This window comes from Pseudopodoces humilis, chromosome 3, assembly GCF_049639895.1.
Source record: "Pseudopodoces humilis isolate 2021_Gansu_Grassland_sample_001 chromosome 3, ASM4963989v1, whole genome shotgun sequence".
Lineage (NCBI taxonomy): Eukaryota > Metazoa > Chordata > Aves > Passeriformes > Paridae > Pseudopodoces > Pseudopodoces humilis.
The window spans coordinates 80,337,282-80,358,319 of record NC_142202.1 but is presented as its reverse complement, the minus strand read 5'-3'; the positions used below and the strand labels follow the sequence as shown (position 1 = coordinate 80,358,319).

Here is a 21,038-nt window from a genome sequence, read left to right as displayed (position 1 = left end):
TCTGCTCTTTCTCTCTGTTACTTAAGGTATAATGAACAGATGGGAATCTCAATTCCACCACTGACAACCTTCATCCTGACTGTTAAAATGCAAAGAAGTAATGAGCTTTCAGAAACGTCAAAAGAGGGTTGTAACAGGAATATTTAAAGCATTTCTGATAGATGAAATACACTCCAAATATTTGTACTGTTTATATGGACATTTATGAAACACATCTCTCCGTTTCCAAGTTCTTCATGGTGTTTTTAAGGCATTAAAATATCTTATGTACCCTCAACACAAATTACACTTGAGAGGAAAGAAGCATATTGGAGGCTAGACTGAAGAAACAGAGAACGTAGAATTTTAAGAAAAAGGGAGCTTACTGTTTCAAAACATTATTTAGACAGCATATTGTTTGACTTGAGGAACTGTGACTATTGCAGGGGAATTATAACAGAATCACAGACTGGCTGAGGCTGGCAGACACCTCTGAAGATCATCTGGCCACCCACTGACTCAAGCAGGGTCAGCAAAATCAGGCTGGGCAGGACCACATCCAGACAGCTGTTGGACCATCTTCAGGGTCAGAGACTTCACAACTTCTCTGGGAAACCTGTGCCAATTCTCAGTCACCCTGACAGGAAAATGGTTTTTTTCAACGCTGAAATTTCTCTTGCATGTAAGCAAAATGTTTGTGTCTTATTTTCTCTTGTCCTGTCATTGGGCACCACTTATAAGCAGCTTGGCTCAGTCTACTTTAAACCCTGCCTTCCAATATTTGTACACACTTACAAGCTGCTGCTTCACTGGAATACACAGCTCCAGCTCCCAGTCTCTTTTCATAAATGTAAATTTATAAACCAAGGATCAAAAGTGAAGGATGCTACTCTGGATTAAAAAAAAAAAAATTAAAAAGCCATAGCTAATGGACATATGCTATTGCTCAGGGACTATCATGGCCAGAAAGGTTAATGTAAATTAGGGCTGAACAGATAAGGCATTATCAAGTATGGATAGAGTGATCTCACCTTTATATTTTTTATAGTATAAGTAGCACTATAATGACCACTTCTGATGTCTGTAATTAAAGATTTAAATATCAAAACAAATTGATTCTAACCAAATGCCTCATATTATGTAGAAGGCCAAACTAGTTTACAAAAATTCTTTCTGTCTTTATAAACTTGTAATACACGGAACATGGCTAAAAAATGCTTAAATAACACAGAACTCCAAATATTTAATTAAATTGACATGTTCAGCACTTTGTGGGATGACTAAAAGGGCTTACAAAAGGTAGGTTTTGAATGTCTATCTGAAAGAAAAGAAGGAAAGTTGCACTGCAGATGTGACATGGGAAGGTGTTTTCCACATTAATGGAGAAAAAAACCCAAATCCTAAGCAAAACATGAAAAAATAAAAGGTAACAGAGCAGCATAACTAAAGCAGAGATGAGGTAGAGGTAGCAATAAAGCTGTGTAGATCCACAAAAGAACAAAACTATTCTTGGTATAGGAAAGCAAATAAAGATATTTTCTCCAGAGGAAGTATGAACACAGCGCATCAGAGGAAGAAGAGTTTGGCTGCAACATTTGGACCACCTGGAAGGAAACCCGGTTTGTATCACAAAGGTCAGAAAGTGCTGTAATCCACAAGGGAGAATATCCAAAACTATAAATGTTTTGGAATCCATTCCAATAAAACAAACACAGAGAAGAACTATGCCCAGGGAAGGACATCAGAGACATCCTACACATCCTAGCAAGATGAAGAGCACTGTTACTTCCTTGGAGTAGATGAGTAGGTTCTGTTTGAGTACCATTGCTGGTGCCATTTAACTTTCCAGCTCAGTGCTACTCAGCAGAAATTAAATATCAATAAAAATAGGTAACATTTCTAGTGCACAGCACACGTAAGATACCCCAAAGCAGATAACATAAAATGAATGTAAACATGTGTTCAGCCAAACTCTTTAGGTCCTGGGAATGGTGACCTGCCATTCCTCAGCAGCATTCTTCCTTCTTTCTGCCTTTCCCTGAGCAGATATATAAAATGGTGAAAACCTGGATTATAGCTTCCATACCTTGCATGACTGTAGGAGTATTAGACACTCTCTAAAGATAAAAGCACCAGGCACTTTTGGGCCACAAGGTTACTACCCTGTATTAAAAAACTTTTCTAATCAGCCCTGCAAGTGAAATTGCAACCCAAGTTAATAAATAGATATTTAATCTGCAGCAGTTGGCATCAGCAAGGTAAAGGAAATCATTATCTTTCAGAAGAAAACAAAATTTAACAGAAGTTCCGAAGGGCTTCACAGGCTTTTACACAGTTGCCTTTAAGTACACTTCTCCTAGATGTGATGATTGGCCTAAAACTGGAGCACTTCCCACTCAATTATAGCACATTTTGCATCTTCGTTACCACACATGGCTTTCTTACCAGGCACATCAGTATTCCAAAACCAAGTTGTGACTACTTGGTTGCTCTCTGATTTCATGTGTGATGATTGATTCAAGTTACTCTGGACAAGGAAAGGAAGGGTTCACACACTAAAAAAGCCCCCAAACTTTCTTAGATCAATGACCACATAAAATCAGAACTAATCAGAAATTTTTAAACAAAAATTTGTCCTTAAGAAATTTTGTATTGTGTAAAGCTAAGAAAGAAAACAGAGAGAATACTTTTCTTAAGTACTCAAGTAATTACATCTTTTGAAAATATTAACCAGAATTTAAGGGGAAATCACATTTTATTACTGCAAGCGAAACACATTTTTCTACTTTAGTGATATGGTTGACATAAGTCACAATGTTCAATGCTCCACACAAAGAATAAAGCTTCAAAGATTAAGCGAAACTCTTTTAATGGCTCTTCAATACTCCAAAAGTTGCCAGCACTATTAACATTTAAATGAAGTCAAGACTTCATGTATTAACTTCAAAATCACTCCTAATTGGATTTTTACCGGGGAAAATTTGGAGGAATGTTTATGAACTTTGCCACAGAAGTGGAATACTCAAGCTCAATAAAATGGTATATTTATAAGGGTAATGTTTTTTCCAGAAGTCATCATAAAGAAGTAACAGCCGCTCTTGCTTTCATTGCAGAAACAGAAGCCTTCTGGAATCCTGAGAGAAAGGGAAAGTATGAACATTGTATTTTACATTGAAAAACTGGCAACACTTCCAGCTCACCTACACTGGACAGATTATTACCACCTGTGCTAGTGGCTACAGTTACTCCTTACCATCATGAATTTAGCTTTCTTAAAAACTGCCTTTGAAGTAAGTTCAAACTTTTCAGTCCAAACTATCTCACTGGTAAATTTATATTCAAATATTTATTAAAAATGACTGGAAAAAAGATTAATTGGAGACTAAATTAAGGTCCCAGAAGTGTTCTAAATATATTTTAACATTTTAAACAGGTGTTTAGAAGTTCTAAATGACTCCTCCTCATTGTCTCCTCAAATGTTGAAGATACTGGGGATTTTATCAGTGATCTCAAAAGAGTACTGTATAAAATTACAGCTCTTATAATCGGGGACTAAGTGAGAAAAGGAAGTGGCTGCATGCTCGTCAGAATTGTTTATAGTCTTCTGCTAAGACAGACACTACCTATTCTTTTCACACTATTATTCACACTTTCCCTAGGGAACTTGAGACATGAACCAAATGGTCTCCCCACGTCTGTCACAGGGTGAAGGAAGAAATTCATATTTAAGATATTATTTTGCATTATAGGGGCAGCACAATGAAATGCACTTTTTTTCTGATTTTATTTCAGGATGTTTAGAACACAACACTACATCTAAACCAGAATCCTTGGATAAGGCTGTGGCATATTGACTTTGCAGAATATAAAGGCATTTCAAATTATCTGTCTCAGATACCTCCTATAGTGGACTGCAAAACTAGGATGTAACAAATAGTTCAAATGAATATTTTTTGTGTTTTTTCTGAATTCTATTTCTAACAGTATTATTTGCTTTTTGCATATAACTCACCTACACCTTGGATTTGTCAATATTATTTCAACAAAGAATTATTTGTATATATTTTTAGTGGACTTGTTAAATTGCTTTTTTGGAGAAGAACTGCTGGAATTCTTATTGGATTCAAACATACACTGAAACTAGACCCAGGTCATACCTTTTTAAAAGGCTTGGGGGGAATCATGAAGGAAAGTTTTATACTCGTTCCAGATTATCTTCTTGGTGTTTGACACAAAAACTTCCTGTTAATTGCAATTACTGGTAAATTCTATTACTTCTATGGTCCAAAGTCATTAACACATGTATGTATTCCAATGACTTCAGAGAATTGATAGGTATGTTCAAGTGATCTGCCCAATAAATATCTATCTTGGTTACTTCAGTAAGTCCTTTGCTCATGATTTATTGATGAGAGATCCATCTGTCTTTTAAGATTAGTTAATATTCCTTTTCATTAGCCAATAATCTGACTATCAGTTGTCAGTCACTTGTTGTCTAGTGAATATTGAAATGTTCACATCCATAGTTAGAATTACTTGGTCTACTTGAGTACTCATTATGTGAGTGTATTATATGGAGAATAGCGTAGTACCTACTGAGAGGAGTTTAAGAGTGCCAGTTAATGCAACTTTACTGTTTCCTGGGGTTACTCATTCAAAAAACCATAGAGTTTCCACCTTCCAGAATTCTCCACCTTCCTACAATTAGCCTGCATCCAAAAAAACCCAGAACCTTAAATCACAGAAGAAATCAAAGAACTTTGCTTGCAGAGATGAATCATCCTGTCACTTCATGCCAGCCAGAAACTTAACTTCTGAGTAAGGAAAGAGTATTTCATAGTTTTGCAGAAAAAATGTGTGCATGTGGGAAAAAAAGGGCCAAGTATTCTACTTCTGTGCAATGTCTACACTATGCAATTAACTGCATAACAAAGAATATCAGGGTGGGGTTTTTTTCTTCTTTCTGTAATGTTCTCTTGAGAAAAAACAAGCTCAGCTTGACCTCCCTTAGCATGGCAATTATTATTACATATCATAAAGCAGAGCTTTTGATTTGTCTATGTACCCTATGACTGAGTTTTCTGAAAAAGATCTGATAATGTATTTATAGTAATAGATTATGTAGTCTAGAAAGTGTAAAAGGCTAATTGTTTTATGTTCATAATATTACTTATTTCTTTCAACACCTCTCTGAAAGCTATTTTCCTTAATACGCATGACCTTTTTAAAGGCTATGTTCAGATGATGCCAAGCACAGAACATCCACAAAAGCCCTGCATGACCCAACACTCTCAAAATGTTTTTTGTTTTTTTGTAGAAATGTGAGGAGGAAGCAGAAGGAAGACAGTACAACCATTTTTCTTCCAGTCATTCAGAAGCAAATACACGTATGCACCATCACCCTTCTAGGAAGAAATGCTTGCATGGGGAGAAGTTTTATGAAAAAATGTGAGTTAACAGATTGAATGATGCTTCCAAGTTGTACAGTATCAGACAAATACCTAAATGTGCATGTTCACATTCACTGTGGCATCTGAGAAGGCTCCAAAAATCCATCCTTCACTTGTTAGTTGTAGCTCAGTGGATACATACAATCCATAGCATATTGAATATAATCAGAATTATGCTGTCAAATGATGTTCCACTAATGTAAACTGTCATGTACTATCAAAGAATCTCATCTGGGTCTCCTTAATGAAAAAGCTCTTGCTGATATTTTTTCCTGTTACACAAGATAGCTTAGAGCATGGCATCTATATTTCCCCTTGGTCCTCAGTCTCCAAATTCCACCTCTGTGGGACAGACTTAGATTTTGGTTTGAATAATGTTTTTATTTGCTGGTAGGCTTTAGTAGCTAAAAATACAAATAGGGTCAGAATGATTATATCATAAGATTTGTTCATACTGACTGTTCATCTGTATATTAAAATAAAAAATAAAATAAAATAGAAAGAGCAAATGTCTTCTCACTGTCAATAGACAAAAACCAAAATCTGTTTCCTAACCCTGTATCATATTGAATCATGTGCTCAAGCAATGCAAAATGTAATGAAGAAAACATTGCTTCCACTTCAAGAAGCTATGAAAGGCTGACAAAAAATAAGAGTGGCACAAAGGAGAATAAGTGTTATACTTTGAAACTGCTTATTTACTTAATTGTGCATTCTTTGCAACATTCCATTTAATAGATTAAAAGTGTAAGCTACTATAGTAGCAAACACCAGGACATATCTCAATGTTCATCTATCCTGCAATTGGAGTACTTTGTATTTTTATAATTAAATTTTGTAAGCTGTGATAATCAGCAAAAATAAAAATGTATGTGATTTATATTAATGAAAATGATGAATTATACAATGTATTTTTCACATGCTTTAGGAGAGCTGCCATCTGACCCCAATTACTTAATGAAAGGATGACCAATTCAACATGGAGAGTTCTGGCAGAAGGGTATTGTACCACTACTGAACATCCTCCTTCAGCGTTCTGCAGGAAACTCTTCCAGGATTCAGGAAAATGTTTTCTTACACAGAAACCCAGCCAACTTCTTTTTGTTTTCATTTATCTCAGAGCTCTGACAGGCAATGATAAACTGAATTCAGACAAAAATTAGGATCAGATGGTGAACTGAGATCACTTCTGCAAACTTCTCTCAATCTGACAATGATAGAAAAAAGTCTCCCCTCATTCTACATCTCTCCCCTATATGATTTAGGAAGCTAGATCATCCGGACCAAGACATTAGCTACTGTAGTCAGGGGATACTTTTTTGTTGCTGTTGAATTTATTCAGTTTCTCATTCAAATGCTCACAGGACATTGACACAGAGATGGATTTTCAGTCAGGAAACACATGTCCATTACACTGCTTCCCTCCTCCACTTCCCTCAAAAAAGCCAGGAATGATGTACAATAACTGTAGCTGTCTGCAAAGTCTCTTCCCTAGAGATGGGAATAATGAGCTCTTGGAAATGTTTAAAATCTACTAAATAAGAAAAGCATCTAGCAATGATCTGGTAAAACAGTTTTAAAGCCATGAGAATTCACTCAGTATCTCCAGCACTATTATTTTTAACTGAAAAACAAGGACCACAGCCAATTTTATACTTCTGGAATTATTATTTTTTTGATAAATTTATATATATACACACACATATGCATCTTTTAAAATGTCTACATTTCCTGGCATTCCATGTAGACAGCTGGGGCTTTAAATCTTCACAAAATTCAGCTAAATAATCAAATCCCCACCCATCTCTAAATATTTGAAGTATAGATGTGTCCAAAATGCTTTTAGTTCCTTTCTTTGCTTGAGCCATTAAAAAAAAAACCAAACAAGGAACATTTAGATTTTGCAAATTCATGGATATTATATAATTTCTGGGATAACAACTCAGAAGAGTGATAAGAGACTGTCTCTAGGGATTCCTTCATGAACCTCCTGGCTAGGGGCATGGATAGTGCTGTGAAAATAGTTAAAACATTTAAATACAGTGAAGGAAACTCAGTTTATGTACAATGGCTATGACATACAAGCTAATCTACAGCATAAAGACAGATAATCCCGACAGACAAACATCACAAATAACAGCCCTGGATGTCCATTTGGCAACTTCCAGATGTTGTTTCTTTTCCTTCAATCACCAACAAAGGCTAGAAGCATCACAACAGCTATCCTGCACTAGCCACATGACCAGAGGTGGGCTCTTAGATTAACACTCAGCAGCTAAACACTCCAAGGCTTGACCTGAGTGTCCAGCAAAAATTCTTGAATGCTTTGGAATCCATGAGCAATAAATGTCATGACCTGAGCTCCAAATGAATCTCTTCAGTGTGAGGATGAGTGACACTGTGGCTTTCACTCTCTCCTACAAAAATCTTCTCAACAGCTCTCACCTTTCTGATCTAGTCCAAAAAAAATCTCTATTGCCCTTTTTTGTAGCTTCAAACTACTTTAAAGAAAGACTTTCTTAATGCACCAAAGTGGCTTTAGATGCTGAAATCTCTCATTTTTCAAGATCTTCTTGTAGTGTTTGCTTGATAGAATTTGAACACAGATTTAGGAAGTTTTGCTGTACAGGACAGCCTCATCTTTATGCCAAGAGACAAACAATTTGTTCTTCTACAAGTACAGTGTATGTCCTAAGCAGGACTATCTGGAACATAGCAGATCTCCAAAAAAGCCAAGTTTTCAAACTGCAGAACCACAAACAAATCATAGAATCCATATTTACTTCACCATTGAGGTCTCCTCAGCAAATTGTACAGTCCAAAGTGAAAAATATGTACTTCTTCCAACAGAGCCAAAGCTCACAGAAACTAGCACAGTTCCAGTTGAAAGGGATCTGTAGGAATCATCAATTCTAAGTAATCTTCTATTCTATGATTATGTCAGGGCTGACCATAAGTCAAGGCATATTATTAAGGCCATTGCCCAAAAGCCTCTTAAACACTGACACAATGTGCTTCTCCTTCCTCCAAGAGACAGCTAGGAAATACAAAAAAAAAAGCTTGTTGGTGCAGAAGGCTGTGTAAAATTTAATGTTTATCTGGATCCCTCTAAACGGATCAGCTCTGCATGCCACTATTTGACCAGAGCAGATCTAACTGGAAGAGACTGAGCAAAGCTGTGAAAAAGGGGGCTGTATCTCCAGCATTAAGACCAGATGGTTGTTACATGGAAAACAGGTGTGATCTATCACTGGAAAGTAACAGATCCACATGCAAAAAAGGCATACAGAGCAAACTTGACTTTCTCAAATACATTTCCAAAATTCACTCATAATGACAATACAATTTTGACTGTAATTTTATGTTGCAGGATTAATCAAGTAATACATACCATCTACAAAAGTAGTCCCCAAGCTCTCACTTTTTATATTGGTTTAGTAACAGGGTATGTGACTGTAAATATTTTGAAAGTCTATATAACAGATTTGGAATTATACCAACAAAATTAATAGTAGTATAGGAGCAGTCCTTGAGACAGTAGGATACGTGGCGAAAGTTCTAAGTCTGTATTCACCACACAGCCTTTTTTTGGATATTTTGCAGAACTCAAATCATAAACAGATGTTTGTGGAAAGAAACTGTCTCCTCTTTCTGACATACAACGTATTAATCACTCTAAAATAAGACTATAAAGATAGTATCTTGCTGAGACTTTTGTACTTCGCAGTGTTACTAAATAGCTAATTTACACCCCATTTGGGACAAAGCTTAAGAAGCAAAATTTGAGATGCTCCAGTGATCTACAAAAACAGTTATAAAAACTATTTAAATATTTCTTATTTTTGGTGGAGACAGTGATAGCAGGGAACTATTAATGAAGCTGAAAAGCAGCAGTTGTTGCTTATCAACTGTTTATCCCTTAATAAAAGAAGGGTGGGAACTGTGGTACGCTATGACAGAACCAAGCAAGGAACCAAGGACGTGGGACATACAGCAGCTGACCAGAGCATGACAGAGACAGCAGAAATTAGGAGATCATGAAACAAAGTGATTAAACAGCCAAATCAATGTATTTAGAAAACCTGACTTAGAACTGCACATCAGCAACCCAGGAGGATATAAAAGAGAGAACAGCTGTGACATAGAAGGATTACAAATAATTACAGGTGGGAACAGAAATGGCTAAGAACACAGGTAGGATTAGGATTGAACAAACCTATCCAGAGAGAATTGGAATTCATTTTCTCATTTACCAGTGAGGTAGGGTGCTGCCATGTTAAGCAAAAAACATTTAAGACACATCACACCAGACAAGGTTATTGTCTTTAAAAGCTTCTACCACTCCCCCAACAAGGAAGGAAAAAAAATTCAAGCAAACCACAAATACTTGTGTCATGGCATTCAAAACCTAACTACAGTCTATACCATATTAGGGGGGGAAAAAGTCATTCTGACATCAGCTGGTCTATCAGAGCTGCTTGAATGCACAAAATCTGGCAAATTACTTTTTTACTCTAGTTGTGGTTTGGGTTTTGGGGGCGTTTTTTAGATGCCTTCACTATTCTTAATCCACATCATCACTGGGACAGAAGTTGCAGTACTTGAGGGTGGTGTAGCTCCCTCACTCATCATGGTCCTTGCAGCCAGGAACCTCCGTTTAGAGCAGAAAAGATATAACCCACTGATGGTCTCAGCACATGCAAGAGGAAAGCATACAAAAAAAAACTACCAGATTTTTCCCAGCAGAAGACCATTTACTATTATATCCTCTTTCTGAGGATACAGCAGTCATGCCTTCATTAAGAGTTTCAAGCTGACACCTCTGAGCAGCAGAACACTGGATTTTATTCACTAATAACTACGTAAGAAAAACAGACGTTAACCTTATTAAAAATTAAGGAACTCAGTTTCCTGTAAATGTGACATTTAAGCAAAGTCTTCAACCACAGGCACATTCTGAATCACAGTGTCAGGAGCTGCAAGTGAAGAGTGTCCCTAGCACAGAGGGTAATTAAGTCTGTAATTACTATAAACTGCATAACATTTCACAATGATAAAAGTAATCTAAGCCAGGTCTATTATGGTAACATCAGGGCTGCTCAGAACTTCAAAATTAGTTCATAGCACCCTCTTGCTTTATGACTGACAGGTGAGTAGCACACTAGCAATTCTTTTCCTGCATCCTACTTCTGACAAAAGTTAATCCCTTCTATTTTAAAAAGCATTATTCTACCAAAAATGGAGCAAAATATTTTCTTTTCTAATGAAAATAACTATGATCAAAATGGAAATGCTTTCCATTCTAGCCATTCTTATCTAAAGGAGATATTTACTATTGTTTGTACTATACATCCACATTTGACTTCTAAAACTGAACACAGGAGTGGAGTTTGATGCCTTTTTTAAAAAAAAAAATATTTTTTTCCTTGTGAAGAAGCAGAAGATAGCCTTGGCCATTTCTCTTAGAGTTACTCAACTACTTCAAAGTCACTTCTGTAATCCAGGAGAAAAAATGCAATGAAAAAAAAAAGTTCAACTTTCTGAGCAGTTTAGTTAACATTACTTTTCACTTTCAGGTTTTACATTATAGAACTGAGCATTTGTTTAAAAGTGTCTTCAAACTCTGATTTCATATTTATCGCCTTGCTTAGTTTATGTCAGTGCAGTTCAATTACATACCTGAAACCCCACTGAAACATCTACATGCACAACAATAATTTCAAATACTCAGGCACAGAACATTACCTAAAATCTCCATCAGCAATACTGCTGTATTTATCAGCGAAAAAAGTTACTTTGGTGAATTTTCCTATTTTTTCTGATCATAGCAAGATTTCTAACACAGAAAGAAGGCAAGGCAACAAAAATGAGATGAAATTGGAAAACTGTGACAGTATTTATTCAAGCTAAAACTAGTTTAGTGGTTTTCTTTGGAGCACAGACTATGCTCTTTGTCAAAAATCTGTTTTGTCCCATGTTCTATTAAGTGGTTCTTTGACATTACCTCTGCTCTGTGAGCCAAAACTGCTGCCAACAAGCCTCAACTGTGAAAACACTATAGCTCTGTTGACCTCTTCAACTGTTTATATTCATATTAGTTCCTTATTTTTGACCATCTGACCTGCTGCTCCCAAACACCGAGCAGAAAAACTTGGTTTAAGCACCTTATTCTGTCCTGCACACCTACAGTTGTATGAAACAGCCACTTGCTTGTCTTTTGCTCAAAAGTTTTCTCCATAACATGATTTTATACCATTAGGTACAGTTACAAAACATCAAAATTATGGAGTTTTTAATACGACCAAAACCCAGAGAAGCAGAATGATGGCTACCAGACATCATTAAAGCAGCTCTGCCTGTAGAGCTCTAAGGAGAAGACATCTGGGACAAACACACAGCAGTGCCAGCTCTTATACTCAGAGACCAATTCTTAGGAGCTGCCTGCCCAGCTGGACGTGTCTGTTAATGCAATAGAGCAGCACAGCTGCAAGAGGCTGAGTAATTCAGGTAGAATGCTGGTAAAATTGCACAGTGGATTCTATACACCACAATCTCCTCACTGATTCTGGATTTTTTGCCAACAAGTCACTTAAATGTCTTTAGGCTATGGGCCTGCAGCATTTGAAAGTGGTGCTGCGATTAAGTGAGGATGTGCAGCTGAACTTGACATCAGGATCATACCCAGTACTCCTCACATATATTATTTCAAAAATGGCTACCGTGCATTTTACTTAACAGCTACAGATGAGCAGCTGGTTCCCATTCTGAAATCTGATTTGGAAAATACACAAAACCAGCTGTGCTCAGTTCTCTTATCCTGAAAATACCATTCTTTAAAAGTATTTTCCATATATAATTTACAGCTTCTATACTTTTCTGGCAAAGAAAAGAAAACAAGTCCTTAGACTGTGTAGTCTGGCTTAAACTGAAAAATCACTTCTTATATACAAATTTAGAATAATTAACAAATTTAACAAAGCATTTCTCTGTATCTGTTGTGGCATTCTTAAATCAGCTGGTATAAACAAAGGATGAATTATTTAACTGTTTGCTGAGTATAAATTCAGCAGAATCACTTTTGTCCCACAGCCGAAGAAATGTAGTATTCCAGAAGTCAAACATGTGCTCACATTATAATTAATTTTTCAGAAGACTGTAATCAAAGATTTTAATAAAAACTTTATAATGTAAAAAGATCTCTTAATGTCTGGATCATGATATCCTGATAGAGAAATGGACTCCATAGGTTTTCAGAAGACAAATAAATAAATAAATAAATTTTAACAGTGCAAACCAAAGTATATGTTAAAAAGTTAAATACTTAAATATTATTGCTAAATTTGGAGATTCTCATAGCTGGTTAAACCACATGAGACATGAGAGTACTGTGTGAACTGCAGGATTTCAGAAACTGCACAAATGGCTTCTGTTCTTACATATGGGGCCACAAACAGAGAAGACATCTAGGCAAAAAAATAAGCTGATTAAACTTTTTCAAAGCACATACACTTCCTGAAATTAACACTAGCTAAATTTTTTGTGGCAGCTTATGGCTTATTAAATGAATAGTTTTTTTCCCTGCATTTTTTCCCTTCAGATTTGAAGACTCTTCTATTACTTGTAACTATCACAACATTTCAGTTTATCTAACAGACACAAAGAAGCTTGCTCCTATTCATATGCTATGTTGAAGGAAAAATACCTCCTGTATGTGTTTTCTAGATCAGAGCTCAATCCCAAGAAAGAGCAAAGATCCCAAATATCTATTCCACCAATGTCTGTTAAAATAGGGAGAGAGAATAAAAAAGAATAAAGAAATTTACTTATAGCAGTAGAAATTAATCACAAAGCAATTATAATCAAAGTAAATTTTCACATTCTTTAACTAAGTATTTCAGACATAATATCTTCTATGGTTCTGTGATTCTAGAAAGGTGGTTTTACTTTTTCTAGCAGTATTTAACTCCATTTTTATTAAATTCTGCATAGTTCATTTTGAACAATCCCTTCTAGCAATCTCTTTCCAGTAGCCATTTAAGCTTACTACAGATCAGCAAGTACATGAACAATTAACTCTGCTGAAAAAAATCCACCAAATTTTGAAATGTCATTCTCCAATTATTCTCACTCTTTCAAAAGTATAATGTTTGAAATGGACAGCTTTCTAGTTTTGTACAAAGTCAGATCCCATTTTTACAAGGAGAAATATCAGTGACATGGTGCCAGAGAGAAAACACTTAAGACTTTTCTTCTGCAGGAGCCAATGCAGGGAGAGCAGTAGAAATTCTTCCCACCATGTTATTAGGAAGATCTAAAAAATAAGGGATTAAGAAAAAAGGATCTTCAAATCACTCATACCCCAGTCTAGTTTTCAAAATGTCTTCCTTTTTTTCTCTCATATAAACCCCCAGTTATATAAAGATGACCAATGAGATCACAATTATCTGTTTCTGGGGATACAATCAGCATCCTTTGGAATTCCAAAGATCTAGTTATTAAAATAAATTCACTTACAGAATTGCAAAGAATTTTTATGATTTTGCAATTAAACAAACACATTAACTACACAGATAACAAGATTTATTCAGAAGTTGTTAACACTGGCAGCATTGTTGAGTGTCTGTGAAGCGTCAGTTAACTGCACTTATGTATGATAGGTAGTAGAACTGACGTGTCATATTGCATTTCTCAGCCACGGGTAATATTTTTTACAGTGGTTTATAAACACCAGTGATTGCTAATGCAAAAATAAGACGTGCATCTGGAGTTTCCAAAAAGGGCAAAAAATTCTGAAGATACCAAATACTGTCTCCTTACCTCTAGATTAAAAAAACAACATTGAATCAGTGAAATTAATCAATTGTATGATCTTGCAATTAAGAGCATCAGTCTTTAGCTCCCTTCAATCAAGAAAGCTCAGTTTGTACAGGGAGACTGCAGGGATAGAAGGAGAGAGGCAGTTCCCAGCATTCAACCAATAATGTACACAACTCCAGAATTCAGTTTTAGAATGCTTTTGAATCCCAGTCCCAAAACCCTGGCAAAGTGTTCATATGACAAGGCTTGCACAGCTGAAAGACTTACACAGCCATAATCTCAGTATATAATTAAATACTTGCATTTTACAAGTCAGCACTTAAATCCACACTTAAGCACCAAAAGAGAAGTATCCTGATGTCCAGAAGTGCTGTTTGTCCACACTTCAGCACACTATGTGGCTAGGCAAGGACATATGGATTACTGCTAGGATTGTAGGATGGCCACAGAAGCCACTGAAGTTTCCATTGCAATTTTACTAGGAAGACTGAAAAAAAAGTTGTTAACAAGTGCCCTGTCTTGCAACAATCTCAAGGGGCATGGATAATTAAATTCTGAGGATATGCTCATTTGTCTAGTCTGGGACTAGCTCTTCAGCTAATGTCACTGTCAATTTTGTGACAACAAAGTGACAACAACACTTAAAAAAAAAAGATACTTGGGTATGAAAAGATCTCAACTTCAGTTCTAAGATATCCACTGAAGATCCATGGCAATGTATCTATTCTCTCATGCTGGATTTTATTTAAAAAGGATACAACTACAATGAAAAACAGTATAAAAATGGAGTTATACAACAATTTGCAAGTACCTGACATACCAAACAGTGAGCCATGATGGTTTATTGCTAAATCAGCCAGTGGCAAAACAAGTCAGTAACAACCAAATGATGAATAGGTTATATCAGTAATATTTCATAATGGCTTACTATTTGTAGGCAACCAGACAGCAGAGGCACCCATGGGGATGAGCTAATCCACTGCCATAGATAGGAATCTCAGCAGCAGCAGTTTGGGTGGGATACTCTGAATAAAGTACAGCAGTGTTGCTCTCTGGTAGAGGTAAAGGAACAAAGAGAGATGAAGCACTGAGGTACTCAAATCCAATTAGCCAGATTGGACTGAAAGTGACTGGAAGTTTTCCTGAGAACTGAAATATAGGCAGAAATACTTCTTGACTTCTAGTAGTAAAGAGAGAGAGCTGGAATAAAAGGGACAGATAAGTTACTGCATTCTGATGTGAACTGAAGCCAAACTTTTGATATTTTACTTTACTAGAGCTTCCAAAGTAAAACTAGAAAAAAAAAACCCAAAAAACCAAAACCAAAAAACACCCCTAAAAAAAACACCAAAAAAAACCAAAAAAAATTTAAATAAAAAGAAAAAAAACACCAGAAACTGCTGCTTTTGACAGCCTGGAAAACTACAGTACTTCCATAACAATATAAACGTTGTTAAAATATTACACTCACACAAATTATTCAAATAAATCAACATTCACTCCATTTACAATACAGTGCACCAGCTAACTTCTGTTGGGAATGCTGCCCACCATTTGCTGGAGCTATAAAAGATGAAGGAAAGTAACTGAGATTATCCAGGCCTTTTCCATTTGAAAAACCCCTTTCTAAAATAGTGTGGAGAAGAAAAGACTAGGAACAGCATGTTCTTCACTTCTTGAGTTTTGAATGACTGCAGCAAGTCTGTGACATAATTGAGCATTATTAGAACATGAATACATCCAATTTGAGCTCGAGATTCAGTTTTGGTACAAGAGGCATATTAAAAATACTAAAATATTCCCCCACTCTCTCTATCTTATCTCAAAATCCAAGACAATAGCCTTCCCTCTCAGTACCATGTTTGAGGTTTTTTTTTCCTTTTTGTTTTCTTTAAAGGATGAATGACGTTTATTTCTTCAAGGCTCCTCTGCTCATCTTTGGTAAGAATTTCTCTAAGGTATTGCATCACAAACAATAATAGATCTCTCCCTGAAAATGAACTTCATGTGATTAGGTTCTGTCTATCCTGCCATGATTTTGCTTCACTGACAGATTCACTTTTCCTTACACTACTTACTACATCCAAAAAGTCTGCAGAGCATATATTTGTAACATTTCCAGCAATCAGATATGATTTAAGCACCAAATGAACCAACAGGAAAGGGAAGGATACAAGGCACTAAATAACAAAACCAAACTGACAAAAAATTTCTTCCCTACATTCTTCTTTCCGTGATGTATTTATAAGGATACTCATACTAGGAGTGAATTAATTCCTACTCCCCTTTACGTAACAGAACAGATGTCTTCTTTCCTCCACGTCAGAGTTCCCTGGATCTGGCAACTGAAAGAGTGCCAAATGTGCACATAAGCATCCCACCTCAAGAAATACAGTACAGTCAGTTTACTTCTCTTTTTCCCTTACACAGGCAAGCAAGGAGAATTCCAGGCAGGGTACCACACTAAGCACCACGGCCTGGGGAAGGGCTCAGGGTTCCTTAACAACCTTCCTAGAGATGGCATCATCTGTTGACAATTTAAATGTTGCAAGAGGAATGAGTTACAAGTCATTATAGTTAATCACAAAATTTGAAGATTCTCCTCAAGCAAACCATCATAGTTGCCTGAACTATTAGAACAAAATAAACCCTGATTATGAAACTGTTTGGGTTTTCCACAGCACAGTCCATTACCCAAAGAAACAGTTCCTTATTTAAAACCACAGTGTGGGGTTTCTTGAGTCCAAGAGCCTCTTTTCATAGTCAAACAAGCTAAGGAGCCTTCTGAATGGTCTTATATCACGAGTACAAAAAAGTCCAGCTGGGAGTCAAGGTGGGCAAGGAAGCCTGGACCCAGGTAGTTTCAGGAAGAATGCAAACCCATGAACAACTGGAAATGAATCTCAGATGTAAGCATGGGAAGGAGGTGAGGGTAGGTTCAAAGAGCAATTATAGCTGTAGTCAAGGCAGCCTACGGGCTTCTGCTGAAGGACCCATCTTTCTCATCTCCTGCTGTCCCCAGTGATCCTCATTAGGAAGTCAATATTCACTGCATGGCAGAAGGAGCAGGTAGTCATAGACCTGAAAATTTGCTACAAAGGGCCTAAGTCCCAATGAGGGAAAAAATCTCTATACAGAAAGATCTTCACTAAGTCTGCCATAGGAGGGAGTTGTTGTAGCAGTGTTTTTCCTGCACACTTTCTGACAGCCACTTTAGCTCGATCAATATGGGAACATATCGGCATGATATTAAGTCTTGGTCTTGCACCACTACAGTGCAAAAGAGAACAGAGGTACCAATGCTCTCACAACCTGTGCTTGGATATACTGTCAGAATGACTGTGTGGTCCAACCACTCCTTAATGATGCACAGATATATGCACCTTTTAAGTTGACTTCCTGCCAGTACGCTCTCTTGCCAAAAGTAAGGGCTGTATGAATTAATTAGTCACAAATTGAACTATATTCTAATGTTATCTACTAAATGAAAACAGCTATTAAAATATTTTTCTATTTTGATTTTGTGGATATATTGCTTTTACAGTTGTTCTCAAAGTTAGCTTAACCATATTTACCATAAAACACTGCTTTAAAGTAGTACATGAAGTGAAATTAAATACTGCTACCATCTGTGAATAGGCAAATGAGGAATAATGACTACATCATGGTAATTTAGGATGGAACACAGTGAATTACAATTGTCAGCAGCTTGGTTTATAGCTCACAAACTTGAGAAAAACACAGCATATAGAAAGAGTGGGGAAGGATTTAATCAAAATATCATTACAGAAGAGAATGTAAACGACACATGGCATTACTTTTCAAGGGTCCACCACTATTATTTGTATCCTGTAGTGTAACTGAAAACTTACCATCACACATACACAGAAAGAGAATTTCAGTGATACAGGGCTGCTCATATGCATCACAAATCCACAGGGTTTAGCTCATAACAGAGTAATAATTCCATCCAACTCTTTGAGATTGTGGTAGGTAGGCAAGGAAATAATCTATGGAAATTCCACCAGATTCTTTCCATTTTCTAAGTTTTCCTATCTGTTCATAGGCCAGAGGTGCAAGTCAGTATTTTCCCTGCCCAGTATAATGACTTCCATTGGGGATGATCTGTAGCAGAAAGCAAGCTGGTAGGATGTTCTTCCCTACTCTGACATCCTTTTGAGAAGTTCAGGGTGGAGTTATCTTTACCAGATTTGTGAAAATGAAATATCCTTTGAAATAGGGAAAAAGTTTCCATCCTCTTTAAATCTACTTGCATTAGACAAGGAAATACAAGTCCCTGTTATTGAAAATATGCTTTTTTCCTCTCCTTTCATTTCTTGTTCCATCTCTATTCTACATATTTTCCTCTCAATTTCATTTCCATAATCCTGTCACTGTTGTACATGAATACCTTTTGGCCACTGATATATTTGTCTTTGCATCATCACAGTCAAGCAAAGAAACAGGAACTGGAATAAAAACAGAGTTATTTTCTCTGGTTACACAGGAAGCTTTGGTGGATCAATCCCAGCTACCAAAAGTGTTGTTTAGCAATCCCTCCTCTCAAAGTTTCCTCTGTAAACATAGATATTTAAGAACAACTTGTCATTTGGAAAAATGTACTTGTGTGTATAAAATGTTTTATGACCCATTTCTCCACAGGGCAGAAACTTAACAAACATTTCTGAATTCCAGTTTGTATTAGGTTCTTCACTGATGAAGACAACGGTCCATTTTTTTCTCCTGTCATAAAATATTCCTTCCACTTAGAATATTTCTGTTCCTCTAAATTATTGCACTGACACAAAAGCAAGAACCACTTGGTAATGCTCAGAGAAATTATTGAATCTGCCCTCAGAGAGGTAGCTGCTGGCATTGGTAATAAATAAATAAACAGATAAATGTATACATATGTAAATAAATAAAAGCTGTTCACTGGATATTTATCACCAGAAATTCAGATACTTTCCACATGTTTCTGCCTTCTCTCATCTGGGAAAAATCATAATGTACTAGTTCCATTCTGCATGAGAGCTCACTGGGTACTGTACCAAAATCTTTTAGTAATGATTAGCTTAAGTTTTGGTTTTGTCAGTTTGGTTTGGCTTTGTTTTTTTTAAATTTTAATCCTGACTCTTTCATAAACAATTTTGTTCCATAAGAACTTTTTTGGTAAATATCAGTGGAGGCTGAGAAGAGGAAAGTATTGCAGTTGATGAAAATGTACCTTTTTATAAAGAGTTTTCTATATTATCATGCCACTCACTGTATAAAGGTGACATTTCAACATGAAACACTATAAATTATGATGCATCAGCTTATAAAAATCTAGATTTTCAAGATTTAACAACCAATCAAGATGACATCTAGGAAAATTCCCTGGAAGTCAATAAAAAGCCTGTACAGAGTGCACTGCCCTATATTGCTGCCCACTCTGTCTTGCTCCCAGGCAATGCTGCTAAAACCTGGCTCTCACTTCTGTTAGCATTTGGCCTCACTGGAGAATTATGAAGGTGAAAAAGATCTAAACCAGGTATTTCACATAGGTATTTCCAACTTGAGACTGTCATCATCCCGTCTTTAATTTAGACTTACTAAAAATATATGACAGCCTCATACTTTACAATGTTCATGATTATGTATGTCTTGGGGATGTACTGAAAACACCACAACAGCAGATTTCACCAGAATTTATCCCATTCCCAGACCTGTTTAGGCAGTGCTAAATAAGAAAGCTTCTTCTGGAGCACCATGGCAATAACTAACAATAAATATGACTAACACAAAATTTAACAGACCAAACGTGCATCTAAGATTAGCAATGCAAATACTTGCTCAGTGAAACAGCCACCAGAAGGCCAAGAAAAGTTAAAAAAAGAAAAACAATAGAAACTTTCATAAGGAAAAAACAACTATCATGTAACCAAAGTATACAATTGCCTAGATCACCACAATGATTGTAAAGGGAATCATGTCCTGCATGTTTAACAGTCAGACCTGCAATGGAAGAATCAGCTGTAAGTACTGAGTGGCACATTAAACACAGATCTGAATTTAGGGAAATGTCAAATTATTGAGCAATTGAACTTGATTTTGATTTAACTACATCACTTTTCACTTCACCTTAGTAAACAGGTATCATAATGAATGTAGGTGTCACACTACGGACAAAACAATTCACAAGTAAACTATGCAAAGTTGGAATTACAACTTTTAAGTGATCCACTTAAAACACGAACTTCAACCATTGCTGACCACGATAGATTTAGCTGAGAACAAAGTGATCTTTCAGAAGGTCAAGCAAACACAAATTGCTCAAAATTGCTCAAAATTACAGAGCTTTAAAATAAAAAGTAAAATTGCTCAAAATTACAGAGCTTTAAGTAAAAAGTGCATGTCAACCAGACCTTCAAACATTACTGAGATAATCTGCTTGACTCTGATTATTTCCTTCAGTATGAAGAACAGTGGTTCATTTTAAAGAAAGGGTGACACAGACCACAGAGCAATTTCTAATTCTCTGAACATTCTTTTAGGGAGGTGACTCTATTAGGAAGGTTCACCAATGTTATCTGCAAGGGAATATTCAGCACAGTAGCAAATATACAGAACAGGATAGAGTCAAACCAGCAATTTCCATAAGAAACTGATGATTATGAACAAGGGAGTGGCAGTGGGGATGATGGAGAAAAGTATAGTAGTACATGAAGGAATATGCATTTCAGGTGCAGAAATTAATACCACCTGCTTGGCCAAGTTTCTTTTGCACAGCAACCATAGCAGAAAGAAGTT

At 36.3% G+C, this 21,038-nt stretch overlaps 1 protein-coding gene across 2 annotated transcripts in view; it reads right to left on the bottom strand.

Moving 5' to 3' along the window:
* The window catches only part of ME1 (malic enzyme 1), a 153,821-nt gene that overhangs the window by 45,619 nt on the left and 87,164 nt on the right, over positions 1–21,038 (bottom strand). The window lies entirely within an intron of this gene.